This window comes from Mastigoproctus giganteus, chromosome 3 (genome assembly GCF_048544385.1).
Source record: "Mastigoproctus giganteus isolate SK-2022 chromosome 3, ASM4854438v1, whole genome shotgun sequence".
Classification (NCBI taxonomy): Eukaryota; Metazoa; Arthropoda; class Arachnida; order Uropygi; family Thelyphonidae; genus Mastigoproctus; species Mastigoproctus giganteus.
Genome location: NC_143577.1, coordinates 57,143,008 through 57,158,102, shown reverse-complemented (window position 1 = coordinate 57,158,102; position 15,095 = coordinate 57,143,008). Strand labels below are relative to the sequence as shown.

General features: G+C 35.5%; 1 protein-coding gene across 2 annotated transcripts in view; it reads right to left on the bottom strand.

The window, feature by feature from the left end:
• The window catches only part of larp (La related protein), a 467,832-nt gene that overhangs the window by 380,622 nt on the left and 72,115 nt on the right, over positions 1-15,095 (bottom strand). For both annotated transcript variants that reach the window (XM_090369301.1, XM_090369300.1), the window contains exon 2: positions 2,028-2,248. The gene's annotated coding sequence lies outside the window, so the exon portion shown is untranslated. The remainder of the gene's footprint in view (positions 1-2,027; positions 2,249-15,095) is intronic.

The following is a 15,095-nucleotide window of genomic DNA, read 5'->3' as shown; positions in this document are numbered from 1 at the left end:
ATTTTTACAATACTTGTATTTTATTTCCACAGATATTATACTACATATTTTCTTCTATTGCATTTAAAATACATTTTTTAGCGAATCAAACACGTTGATAATACTTTGTTTTTCTTTCGTGAAGAAATTCCCTCCTCCTCCTCTATCTATACACAGTTGCCTGAATTAAGAAACTCAGTAACTATTTAGCTTGACTGCAACTGTACACTATAAGCCTATAATTACATGCACTACTGTTAAATATGAAAACACAATTTTCGTCATAAATGCACTTAACCTTGGACTTTCTGTTAAATTTATCCACACTCACATCTACGTGTTTGTCTCTGTCTTCCTTTCTGACTTTATCGCTTTCGGCCTTCCTCCATTTCCGCTTCTAAACTTAGAGGTCAGGCAGGAAAAAACGAACCAACCCTGTTCCCCTTTTTATACAGCAAGAAGTGAAGTGCAATGTACGCACAAAACTCGTTGGCTCTTTAAGACATTGTGTTCGCTGTTGCAGCTGTTTGCAGTGACCCTTATTCGAAATGAAACGGAAATATAATTACAGTCCTACAGTCAGGGCCGAGCCTAGATATTTGGTCCCCAGGCGAGAATGAATATGGCACCACTTTTTATATTATATATATATTTAAATGCATTATTAAATACTCGTGTATCTTTTGCGAGTGACTTCCTCATTATCTTATCTCTCATCCGTAAATTTACCTTCCTTTTTGGGCTGACACTGTCATGTATTCGTTCTGCATTTGGTAACACATGAATCTTGAAGGTGGCTTTGACTTCCAGAACAGGAAAACTAACGATATCACTGGGAATTGTTAAGTGTACACTAAGCGTGATCAAAAATGAAAGAGCAATAAAGCCCAATATTGTATATTTATTTCGTGGTGTCAAGATTATCAAGACGATTTCAATTCTCATATTAGCATACTTTGTTGGTTGGTTTTGGGGGAAGGTTGATGTCTGTCGACTTTCCGCCAAATCTTCTCGATGCGCTAGGTTGGATATGAGTATTGACTACATGATGATTTTAATACGTAACTTCTTTTAAAAATCATAAATTGATTTAATTAATATGGTACGCTAATTCACATAAGAATACATTTATACGCCATTGAGTGTTGAGAGAATTACAGTCCTACAATAAAAAAGGTATGAGGTTTTCTCTTATAATTTAAGACTAAGCGTGATATAGAAAAACCAACTTATCATTTCAATGTATTTTATTCCTCGAAACAGGTACCATACCATTTTATGTTTATTTTTTATTTCGAATCTGCCATTTATTTATTATTATTTTTTAATATTTATTTTGTCAGTTTTAGAGTTGGGTAAGGAAATTGGTCAAAGTTATTTACAACTTAGGTATTCAGGAAACATTTAGTTTTTTTTAATTATTGTTTTTTTTTTATTCATTTATGACATTAGAGGAAGTTAAGGTATTTGACATAAGAGGAAGTTAAGATATTACTAAGTAGTCTTGGGATTGCTTATATTCTTCAACGAATAAAATCAGGTACAAAAGGGATTAACTGACTGGCGAATCGTGCCAAAGTGGCTAGTGAACCATCATCGGAATAGCATTTTGCCGACAAACAATTGAATTAAGCATATAAAATAAGTAAATTGCCTGCGTAGATGGCTGGGTTTTCTAGTTAACATACGAGGTACAAGGTCGTCGATTTGAATCCTCCTGATAGTTGGGAAACCACTGAATGGAAAATATCACAGCCAAAATGCAACATCTTCAGCTCTCGAGATTTCTCCCTACACAAATGCCACCTTCAACAAAAACACTTTACGTTGATTCAAATCTATCCATTTGTGAGGGATGAAGTCCATTCCTTTTTCTACTTTACTTCCCCCATCTCTACAGAGACTTTACTCCCTCTCCTCAAGAAACATTACTGAGAAATTTAAATTTAGTGACTACTTAATGTTGTTAAACAACTAACAATTTAATTAAGTTCTAAAGAAGGATCTTAAGCAAATCCTTCATTAAATAAACCCATATCCTTACTTACGCTGCACTCAGGTAGGTTACCAAATTTAGTAAGACCGTTGTATTCTTGTTTACTTTTTTTTTTTTCTTTTCCCTCGTAAATCTTTCTGGAGATGACAGGATTCAGCCGACGATATTGAACATCTCTTTGAGATTATAATACTGGAGTAACACAGCTGCCATATCTTCGGTATCGATCACAAAACTTTCAGCTTAATCACGTGAATAATTCTGTAATTATACCTGAAACACAAAAGAACATTAAAATGCGTCACAGATATAGTTCTGATAATTATAATTAGCGGGATAGGATTTTATTCCCTGATTGAAATCTATTTATAAACAATCATCGCGTAATTTTTTTTTTTTTAAATTAGCAACGAATCTGATTTTAAATTTTTTAATAAAATTGAATCTTCGATTGGATTCACAGTTACAGAAGCAATCTTCCATTGCTCCTGTAACTGTGAATCATTCCATAAACTTCGATGAACCCAACACAGGAGTGCAAACCAATCAAGTCCATGGAGTTATTTACGAAAGGGAGGGAGGGTTCAAAAAATGAGTTGTATTCACACAGAAAGAGTTATGAAAGAAGTTTGAAACAAACACCATGAATTACAATTTTTAACATAGTCACCAGGACAAAATTATACATTTTTACCACTCCTTAATATATTTCCGCAGACCAGTTTTACGGAAGTCCTCCGACTGCCTTTCAAACCACGACTCGGCAGCAGAAATCACCTTATCATCGGCAGCAAGGTGCTTTCCAAGAAGAAAGGACTTCAGGGAAAGGAAAGAGGAAGAAATAGGAGGGTGCAAGGTCAGGGGAATAAGTAGGATGCCACAATATTTCAGTTTTTGCTGACATATCGACAACATTTAATGTGCCTTTTCCTTCTTCTGGTAAGGGGTCAGAAGTCTGGGAACTCATCTAGCAATCGCTTTACTCATATGCAAATATTGATGGATGATGTTCTCCACAGACCCTACACTAATTTGGAGGTGTGCAGCTAGTTCTTTGACGCTAACACGGCGATCTTCCATGATTATGCATCATGTTCTTCAACACTCTTCTGTTACAACAGTTGCTGGGCGCCCTAGGATTTCTTCATGATACACTGAGGTTCTTCCACATTTGTAAATAGGCGGCTTCAGGTCAGAAGGCCGCAACTGAAGAAAGATACAGAACTCCTAGAAAGGACTCAGAGAAGGGCAACTAGATGGTGAGGGGTGCTAATCGATGTGCATAAGAAGAACGGCTTAGAGAGTGCGGACTGCATTGGCATTAGACATCTCGGGGTGGGGGCCACCTGATTGAGGCATATAAGGTCCTGAAAGGATCAGTAAAATGAACGAGGGAGATTATATTTTCACTGGCAAAAGACAAAAGAATTAGGGAATACAAATACAAAATTCTGAGGGCTAACAGAAGGATGGATCTCATGAAGTTTACCTTCGCACAGCGTGTTGTAGATCAACAGAATGAGTTGTCGGTTAGAGTGGTCGAGGCGGATAGTCTGATTAGGTTTAAAGTGAAACTGTAAATTCACTTTTTTGGCAACGGAAGTGTATTGCTTTATTTTTTTTAAAGATGCATAAAAAGCTCCCTTCCTTGCATAATTCAGTCATTCAAGTACTAATAAAATATTCATACTATTCGTTTGCTTTTTCTCTCTCTTCGTTATAAATGAAATCTTCCACCCCTTCCTCCTTAAAGTAAGGAGCAGTTAGCTCATTATCAACAAATAACTGTTCTAAGTTGTTACAAATACCTTATTATAGGGAAATTCCTTTTTCTTTCCCCTTTCAAATAAGGAAGGAGGAAACAGGCAAAAGTAAAGTATACAGATTGACTTAATCTTCTTAATAACCAGAATAATAAACCCTTCAATAAGTTTGTTTAATAAAAACTTAAGCTTGTACAAGCTGAAGAATTAAATATTCTATTGAATTCAATATTCTAATTCTATATTATTAAAATTATAATAATAAATAATTGTAATTATCTCCAGGTTTTTGCTATTCTTCGTCATATTTCTGATCATTACCTTTAAATCCAAGAAATTCATCTCGCATTTCCATATTCGAGTCCCAATTTCAAAAATCTGTCCCCGTTCTCAATAGATGATCTTCAAACCCAGTTTGAGTATCATCTGTTTAGTAGTGGTTTTACTCTCATTTGTCATTTGAATATCCTGACAGCTTGGCACAGAGAATGCATCTGCGACTCATTTGGTTGATGATACACGTAAAGGTGGCGACCTAGGTCTGGTTACTTTGTTTGGATGTGTTTAAAATGCTACAGACTTGCAATGATTACAATGTCAAATTTTCATGCATTTTATTGCACGCTAGACCTTTTTAAATTTTATTTTGCCTTACATAAAATGCATGAAAACCAGTTTTTCAACAAGATAACTGCACTACGTGTGTACCCCGCGATCACAGTTTCCTTCCAACTTAATGGCAGCTTCTAAGAAGGCACTCTCGCCTAAAGAAACTGCTACTTGGCAAGGTAGCAATCACTATAAGACAAAAGAAATCAGTTGAGATGACTAGCGAGGCGGATTCTTCGGAGCTGTCAGAAGTAATGCACATCTGGAGCGTAAAAATCATGACACTTGCATCCGGTTATATCGTAGAACGAGCTAACAGAGACCTCCGGACCGTAAGATGGCCTCATTCTTTAAAATACATTTTATTTATTTTTTTGTCCTAATATTTAGCCCAGTGTTCGCACGCCCATTTGTAATATTCAATATACTGAAAATAGATCCCATAATTTCAGCTTTCGTTACAGTATTTCGCTAAGAAAGAATTCTCTCCATGTCCTGACTGCCAAGTACACCACGCACACAGTAACAGTCATGTGGACTAACTACCCGGATAGACAGACTTCCGATTACTTGTAGAAAAACAAAAAACTTTTTTTTGGTTAGCGACTCTTGGATATTTTAATTTTTCTCTAATTTTTTGTATTATTAAAAAGATTTCCCTTTCCTTTCGTTAAGATGAAAGTGACTGAGAATATAAAGTCGCGTGCAGGCCGAGAATTCCGCATATCACGTGTTGGAACTGGCATGATTCCATAAATCGGCCCATGGTTATGTGGATGCGTCAAAGTACAAAGTGAAATTTTATTTCAATTACCTGATTTCATATTTTAACTTAATAAAAGCCTTAATAAATCATTTTAATATAAAAAATCATGAAAAATGCACTACAAGTTTTGTTCAATAATTTTTGATGTTCTGTTCAATAAGTTAAGTTTTGTTCGATGTTTATACAGTTGTTTAATAAATTTAATTTGAGTGACCTCTCTTTGGTCTGCTTCGACAGATTTATAGAAAAATAAAAATCAGTGAAAATCACTCTGTGCAGTCACAGTGCCAGATTAAGGCAGGGCCCTCGCCAAATTTTTACAAATCATGAAAAGGTAAAGGGGGCGCCGAAAAATCTTTCTGCCCGGGGCGAGAAAATACCTTGTCCTGCACTGCAGTCACACAATTGTAAATGTTTGTAAACCATTGATAAAGTGACCAAATCCTTAGTATTCCAATGCGGGACATCGATTTTACAATCCGCCCCCCCCCCTAAAAACAATATACACATTTTTTATTTTAAAAAATATTCATATACAAAATATAAATTAAAAACATACTTCTTTGAACTAAATTTATAAAATATCACACTTTTTAAAAATAATAATAAATAAATATAGCCTATATTTAGTTTTTTTCCCCCATATTTTGTCTTATTTCACAGAAATACCTATATAGATATTTCTGTGAAATAATAATAAACATTCATACATTTTTAACAATAAAAACAATAGAAATTAAATATATTTTTCGGAGGAATGAATTTTGCTTAATAATTCTTCATTATTTGCTATTTTTACTCAAAATTCCTCACATGAATTAGCAAAATTGTAGTATTGCTTTCAGCGTTTCTACAATTACAATTATCATGCAAAAACTGCAGACAATAAACAATTAATCAAAACTTCTAATCACAAATGGCAGATGTAACATGACTGTTTATGTGGTCAGTCAACACCATCTATGAAACAAAAGATGTCGCAAGGATGCAGAATAAAATAAAATTTGCAAAATCGTGATTCATAACATAAGTATGAAGGCTACATGTCCAATCCGGGACGTCTGGTCACCTTAACCATTGAGAACTACCTCAACTTCATCAAAGAAAATGAATATGGTAATATATTTTTCCACGCTGCAAGGTGCAAAACTCATGGACACTGTTAAACATTCCTATTACAATTCTCAGACAAAATGGCCGGCCTTTGTCACTTGATAGTTACTTTTTTATGCGTCTGCCAGAAAATAATCACAATAATCATCAACTTCATCTAATCCACTCCGCTACTTTATATCCAACCTCACATAAGGATTCGTTAAACACCTAAGTATGGTTGTTTATTATTAACGGTCTGCTGATTCCAGTCGACCATTTAGAATGGACGGATTTAGCATTGTTCAATACATGGAGGAGGAGGTCAGCAGTGGAATGAAAGCTAGCGAGACCGATAGAGAGGAAGTGTGTCGTGAAGACATTTAATATGTTGTTTACTTATGCACTAAGTCACCCGTAGACTACAAGATTACCTTGATGTTGAGAATTATGATAAAGGTACCACTTTATGGCCATAAAAACTAAGAACTGTACCATAACCTCGAATTTTTGCCTTTGAATAATTCAAATAAATTTGCATAAACGTGTCACGACTTGTCGATAATCACCGTGTTGCTCAATTAATTCTGAAGTCCGATAACGTAGTCTGATTATAACCAAATGAGTCTTTAGAAGTAAATGACGTAATAGGGTGGCGCATAACATGATAGTCATTTACGATTGTTGCAAAATGGTAGCCGAGTTGTTGTGACGTAATTATAAGAAGCAAAGACAATTTCAGAAATTAGTACGGTCTCGATTCATAGAAATGGTCCATATGAACGCTACAAGAGTCGTGGACCGTTCAAAGTTGGTTAGGTGATTACATCTAAAACAGGTCTGGAAAATCGATTTATTTGCTTTACCAGAAACTGTTCTGACTTCGCTTGAAAAAGGTGAAGTTTGAAAAAACCCAGACTCTTGTTTTGTAACAGAGCATAGCTAATCTTGTAATAATTATTACGAGTATTTTGTAATAAGTTCTAACTTAGGTCACGAGACATCTCTCCTGTGTGCGTGTGTGTATGTGCGCGCGCGCCGCAATTAACTGGGTTCTAAGATTGGTTTGTATATTTACGGAATGGGGGAAAAAATCTCTGGAAAACTGCACCCATTTCAGACACGTTAGATTTATTCCTTACATTGAACTTAAAAAATAAAAAAGTAAATAACTAATTATCTTATTATCAATGCTAATTGTTTACTAAATATGTATAAAAATAAGTGTTATCTGCGTCTCCCAAAGTAAAACTCACTCTACGTTTTAATATTTTATAAATAACACAATGCAACCCGTATTTCGGACTCTGTGACTTAATAAATTGAACAATCATAGCATGCTGCTAACGCTTTCGTAATACAGTTTACTTATTTCTTCCTGGATTTTAATAACGATTGAAATATAACACGTATTTAATTATTCTGCTGTGATTAATATAATAAGAAAATAGTAATAATTCGTGATTGTGTGTTTAGTATACTGATAACAAAATATGTGCGACCTGAAAGCATTTCGTTCCTGTGCATCCTCCAATTGCCCATGGCAACAAATGTAATATCCAGTGCTTCAGCTACAACATACATGTATATGGATACCCTATGCGGATATGTATGAAAATAAATAAGCAATAATAATATTATTATTATCATCTCTCTATACATTAAAAAGTTTTCCTCCTAGTGATATTTATTCTAGCCAATGGGAGAAGAGGGCGGGGCAATACGTCACTACAAATGCACAGGTAAATAATTACATAGGTCATTTCCTGATTAGATATCGATCAGTGGGTTTCCACATACTTTTACGTAGAAAAGATTTGACTTACTCCGTCATACCTCTACATTTTATGTAGAAAAGCGTGCGCGTGGATTGGCGAGCAGGAGCGAAACCCCCTAGTTGTTATTATTATTGTCCGATTGATATTGGTCGAATTTTAATAAAATTTGGAAAGGCTCAGTATCCATTTAAAACAGCCAAATATAATTTCATGAAACTTCATCCCCAGTCGAGTTGTTACATGCGAACAGACAGACGGATATAATGAAGACAGCAGGTGCTTTACGTATATATGCTAAGGCGTCTAAAGATAAAAGCTCGAATAAAAGAAATACTTATTTACTCGAAAAATAAGTAAATAAAAACTTGCTATTAGCTGGAAAATTGAGTTCGATAGATAGAAACAAGAATCTAAAAATAATATTTTCCAAAAAAATTACGAAAAGAAATTTATTAATAAAATTTTTCTTCAAATCTGGCCATCTTATTTATTTATTATTATATATTTTTTTTAATCATGGCGGTAGTTGAATGAAATTACACAAACTTCATTATAATACGGGCGCTTTACATGTAGATATTTACTTTTTTGTTATGGTACACGTTCCAGTGATGGCACTGGTAGATTAAAGATAAAATGAGAAACAAATTAATTAAATTAAAATATGGAGCATCAGTAAACAAATCTATTTTCTAAAAAGAGTGCCTACATTTTTTTTTCTTTGTATTAATATGAAAACAAGCCTTCTCTTCAGTGAGTTCAAGTGGCATAAAAACTGCACTGCGGGTTTGAAAACTTAAAAAGTTTCGTCCTTCCATTTCCAATGCTAAAGTTGAATGGCGAGATCAATCAACAAAAAAGACAACACACCAGTTAACTGATAAAACATCTATTTTAAGAAAGCACTCCAGGTCATGGTTACCACAAAATTGGAGAGTGCCAGATATTTCCAGACCATTAACACTGAGTTAGTAGCACACATTTTTCTCTCGCGTTTTCCGAAATATATATACCATAAATGGAGTGTGTTTGTTTGCATCGTGTGTGTGTGTGTGTGTGCGCGTGAACGAAAAAAATGTTGGCTACAGATGTAACTTTGACGACATTCTTTACGACTCCGTAGTAATTATCGTGAATGCTCGCTACAACTAAGGGAAAAAACGATAAAGGTATCTTTCTATCTTCTCTTTTAGCTGGATTTGTGGGTCGCAGATGACTAAAAACAGTGTAAAGGTCATATTCATCATGACTGAAGTAAATAACGTTTACTGTTGCAGTTGAATGGCATCGGGAGTTTCCACCCCTCAAAACACGGGTTAAATATGCCATCCGATCTTGTAAATATTTTGAAATTGCTGTCACGAGGGCAATTCGTATATAGGACGGTCGAAGACCTGACATTTCCATCCCTCGACCTTTCATGCCGTAAATATAGTTAAAATACTAGCCAAAAAAATAAAACAAAACTGAAACTATTATCCATATTACACCTCGTAGAAAGGTGTCTGAGGGAATTTAGCTCCAGGTTTGACCATTCTTTCAACAAAATGTTTGTCAGCTGTACTTTCAGACATTTTCAATTCGATTCATATCTGCAGAATTAGGCATCGAGGTTAGATAGTGGAAATCTTGGGAATGTTTTTGAACCATTTAGATACTTTTTTTGTTGTTGTTGTTGCAAGGTGGACAGTTGAGTTGTCATCTTGAATGAATCCATCGCAATCCGGGTAAAAATGAAGCACTGCAGGGTAAAGACAGAAATATTCATTGGAAATAACGAGACCTAATGGTACGAGTGCAGAAACCGAGCAAGAATACAATTATAGACCATGTACAGAAGAATCCATGTCTCGATGAAAGTAATTGCTACAATCCGTTTAGTTTTATGGAGACAGGAAAGTCACAAGAAGGGCCACAAAATCAGTCTCCGCATGCGTATATTTTTATACTCATTAACCTTCACAGCTTTGTGTCCTAATTTTGTAAGAGAATGCAGTCTGATCTGCTCCATTATGTCGTAGTTATGCACTGGCAGTATAAAATGTCCTGTCATTACTGATGTCAGCGCTGCTGATATACGTTTTTCAGCAGTTTTTTAATGCAATATCTTTCATTCTCCCTCTCTTTTTTGTCATTATGGCACCCTTGTGGCTGAATAAATAGCGTGCAGGCACCCAACCGGAATATCGAAAGTTCAATTACAATGACACACACAGACAATTTTCGATAAATTTCGTTATGAATGCGACACGTGTATGCAATGAGAATATGGAGGAGTACAATTATCCAAACCAAAACAGAAACACTTAGAAAAATGGACAAAAATAGCAAAAAGGTATTTAAAAAATAATTATATAACCCAGAAACGATTCTAAACAGATGATTTTTATAATTATTTTATAATATTTATTACCATGAGCCCGCAATAATTTTTAATCTTTGCATTCTTAGCGAGGGTTAATTCTGAATTGCACCAATTCAACCTTTTTACAGTATTTTGCATTTATTGTAATGCAATGAAATTACAACTGATTTAATGCTTTTGAAATGACAACGCACTCTTCTCGTCTAATCAACCCTGTGGCCAATATCTATGAGGGAAAATGCTATAGCAATCTGTATATATATACACACCATCCTTTCAAAAAAATTATGTCACCCCTTTGAAGGAGTAGGGTCCACGACAATAAGGTATTGTCATTTTGTATTCTCTATCTTGTAAACTCCTTCGAGAATGTAGCGTATAACAGTTAAACTACGATTCGAGTACATTAAAATGATATCCATACAAAACCTGACATTGGAAGTCTAGATGTCAAAAGAACTGTCTATTTTCAACGATGCAGTAAAGATTAACTCTTTGCATGCTGGATGGCCAAGTATTTTTCCCACTTTCTTCTACATCTCTGCAGCCAACTAGCATTTTTTAATACTGAACTTTCCGAATTTCGGATTGTTGTTCTATAAAAGATGCTCAAATGAAAATTTGAATTTTGGTATTTTCAGCGTGGACCTAGGTATCGTTATGTTATTACACGAGACCCAAAGAAAACAAACTGCTTTAGATGGGCAATAGTGAAACACCTTCGATACGGTTCCCACTTATTCCCATCACATATTTAGTGTACTCGAACCTGAATCTCCAATGGATGAAAATTCGATCGGGTTACCCATAAAGAGATGGACTAACACCAGTACAATGAAATTATTCTTAGAACGACATTTCACCACACTGACTGATTCTGGTTGTTCTTTCCTTGTAAAAGATCTTTGATAAATTCGCGAGGAATTGCATAAATAGTTTGCTGCATTAACAAAAAGAGAATTATTCGAGGAAGTCTGAATTCTGCAGCACCGTTCAAATTGCAATTTGTTCTTAAGAAAAGAATTAAACAAAACTGAATTTAATTACGGGGGCTCAAGAAATAGGAAACACCCACTCTCACTCATCTGATAAAACTCACAAAACAAGTCTGACAAGTATTTGTTTTGTGTCGCTGCCAAACTCGGCAGTCCAAGCTGTGCGTGGTGTATCAATTGCATCCCCCTAATCGTCCAATCGAAGTCAAAACAAATGTGGACTTTTAAAAGCGTGACCACGCACGCACACTCCTAAGAGAAAACAGGAAATCAGATGGACACTATCAGGCATGCGTATAATATACAGAAAGCAAAATCCTTACTTTTCTGTGAAGAAAGATGATACAAAAGAAAGGAGCGCAAGCTTGCTGCGTCTCCTCATAAGTACTGTTGCATTTACCTTTGCTAGTCTACGAAAAAAAAAAAAAGTTCCCTTAACGGTGTGCATATCTATGACGCTATGCGAGCATTAAAAAAAAAAAAAAAAAAAAAAAGAAAAAGAAATTCATTGAGTTGTGCAAGTTGTACCCTGGATGAAAGCACATTCAGTAATTTTACCAATCTTAGCGGACAATGAAGGCATAAAACACATCCTTACAATGTCCGGGTTTATTGCGTCATATGCATCATACCATTTCAGTCAGCTATTAAAGGACGTGGCCAGGACGATCACCTTGAGGACTGCGGTAGCAAGAAAACCGTTCGAAGAAGTTTAACGAGTTCCAATGAAGTAAATTTATGAGAAGTTTTAGGGGTAGTCGGGGGGGGGGGAGAGATCTTCCGTGACTGGTTTTCACAATAATAATGACGCGACCGTCTGTTCGTTTATAGTACCAAGCAAAAAGTAGTAAACTCTTTTGTCAATATATGAAGATTGTAATCCAGTTTCCTCAATAACTCTTTCTTGTCTTATTATCCCAATAAAACGCACTATTTCATTTCCAGGATGCCTTGCTGATTGTGGCTATAATCGGAGATTTAAGCCATAAAATTCATAACCTTTCCGCCATTACGTGCGTTTAGCGCTGGTTTTTGATATAAAACCTCAACAGCTTGGCCTAAAAGGATTTAAAGCTCCAGGATCTCTGGACTTACACGCGCCGAATAAACCAGATTTTCTTAACATTTACCCGAGTGCAAGATATCTTACAGCAACAATTTTGTCTTGTACAATTAAACTTTCAGAATTGGCCCAAGAGGCGTAGCTATCGAGATGGAACCGGGCAAATTCAGCAGAAATTCACATCCCACATTGCTACAAAAATCAAGACTTTTAAACGCCTGGATGCAAAGAAGAAAATTTCGCTATCCACATCTCCCAAATACACGCACTTTACAGATATAATAAATCAAAAGGTAAATCAAATTTAACTGCAGACGCCATAAGGCTATGCTTAAAGACATCATACAGGATCATCTCTACAAGAATCGTATTGAAAATGGGTCACAACATGGTTCCGTGAATGCGAGATCTTGCATGACAAATCTTGTAAACTGTTATGAAGAAGTTGTAAAGCATTAGATGCAAGAAACAGTTTTAACGTTACTTATTTCAATTTTAATAAGGCTTTTGATATGGCTCTTTATGAGAAGTTATTATATAAATTGGGGCAGGGTAGGGTAGGATAACAAGATCCAGTGGTGGACTACGGGTCGGTTAAAGGGCAGGAGATAGAGGCAAGTTATTAATGAGCATTCCTCAGAGTGGACTGAAATAGCAAGTGGGGTCTCTCAGCGATCAATTCTCAGATCGCTCGTTTTTGATGAGGAAATACAAGGAGCTGTATCTCTTCATCAAACTTTGCTGATGACCTTAGTTGGGAGGGTTGTTAACAACAGGAAGCAGGCTATGCTACTTCAAAAAGAATTGGACCGACTGTAAGTACAGTGTGAAAAATGGCGGCTAAATAATAACTCTACCAAATGCAAGGGTATTTCACTTGGGGAGAAGAATTAAAGGATGTATTGGAGGAGTTTAAAGACTTTGGGATTATGACAAAGAAAGACAAGTTCAACACACAACGTAAGTAGCTGGCAAAAAGGGTATATGGTGCTCTATGATTTATCGGAATTTTGCAAGTAGAGAGGAGGAAGTCATTGTCCTTCTATATACGATGGTGTTTCCATACTTGTAATATTATATCCAGTTCTGGAGGCCGCTTATAAAGAAAGATAAAGAACTTCAGGAGAAGATCAAAAATGGCGACTAGATTGGTGAGGATGATAATGTAGATTGTCTGAAAATCTTTATTTATTCATGTTCCTTGAGACGGGGCCAGTAGAATAATCTACAGTTTCTTTCGAACATGATTTTCTACCTGGGACTTGGGAAATGGATGAATAACTTTTTCCATCAACAGATGACTAGCATACTACTGATATTTCTTTTAACTGCAGGACGTATAGTTTATATTATTACGCTTAATGCAATATTAATTTCAGTTTTCATATAAATTATTTAACTTTCGTTTAATGTTCACTACAGATGGAAAAACTGAGATAAAATCAGGAGATACGAAAAATTAATGAGATTGGTGAACGGTTTGATTGCAAACCGTTCTTCTTCTAGGTTTTCTTCAGATGACGTATGACAGAACATTTTAAGCAACACTACTGTAACCATCCCTTCCTCCAACCCTTTTTATGTTACAATGAGTCATTCCGTTTCGACAAGTCAGAAAAAAAAATTAGATAAAGTGTATGACCAAATCCTTACTTTTAATCCTATCTTTCGATGTTATGATTTGTACTTCCTTTCTGACTGCAGTCAATTTTATGGTATGATCGGTCCTGTCCACATTAGTGGAGGAAAAAAAAAAATTTTAAATAGTCACCATTTGATATAAATAGCTGACTGTAACACAACCATGTTAAGTGCTATCGTTTCCGGATTTAAAATTACCAGTCTTAACTATGCGAGTGAAAATAGCATATCAGTTTGAATCACCGATTTTTGATTTATATATAAAATTGGTTGTGTTTTGTCAAAAAATAAATAAATAAAATAAAATAATTAAACCACTAATTAATTCCGAAGTGTAATTTTTTTTCTCTTAAGGATCCCACAATCAGAATCCAGTGGCACAAAGATAAGCGTCATCCCTCAACATTGGGATGCGGATTTGCCAACTACATACCTGAAATACTCGTTTAATGTCAATCCTTGAATCTCTAACCATGTTTCGATAGAAAGAACACTAAGTGGACATGAATGGGAAAGGCATATTTCTGTATTGCCATATTAGGTTAATATCGGTGGTGGCTAAGCTTTATAGAATGTAAAGAGACTGCGTGTCATGATGGAGTCAATAAAAAAGAAGAAAATCAACGGTTAATCCTGTGACTGGACATTTGGTAACGGCCCACAGAAAGAGAGAAGAAGTAAGGTTATCTCAGTATCTGAGAAAAGATGTGTGTGGCATACACATTTCATTCAGCGGAGCTGGAGTTCATACTTGTAATTAGAAATTTGTCGTATATCGCCTATTATCTTCGGCATCTTAATGCCGACTCACCACCTCTTTCATCTTGCATGGGAAGAAATTAGTTTTTTTTTTCCTCTCTCTCTCATCTTCTGATCTGCTAGCACTAGTAGCCCTAGCACTCTCCTGCTAGCCTTTTCCTATCCATCCCGTGTGGGATAATTAATAATAAAAAAATCTCTCTCTCTCTCTCTCTCTCTCTCTCTCTCTCTCTCTCTCTCTCTCTCTCTCTCTCTCTCTCTCTCTCTCTCTCTCTCTCTCTCTCTCTCT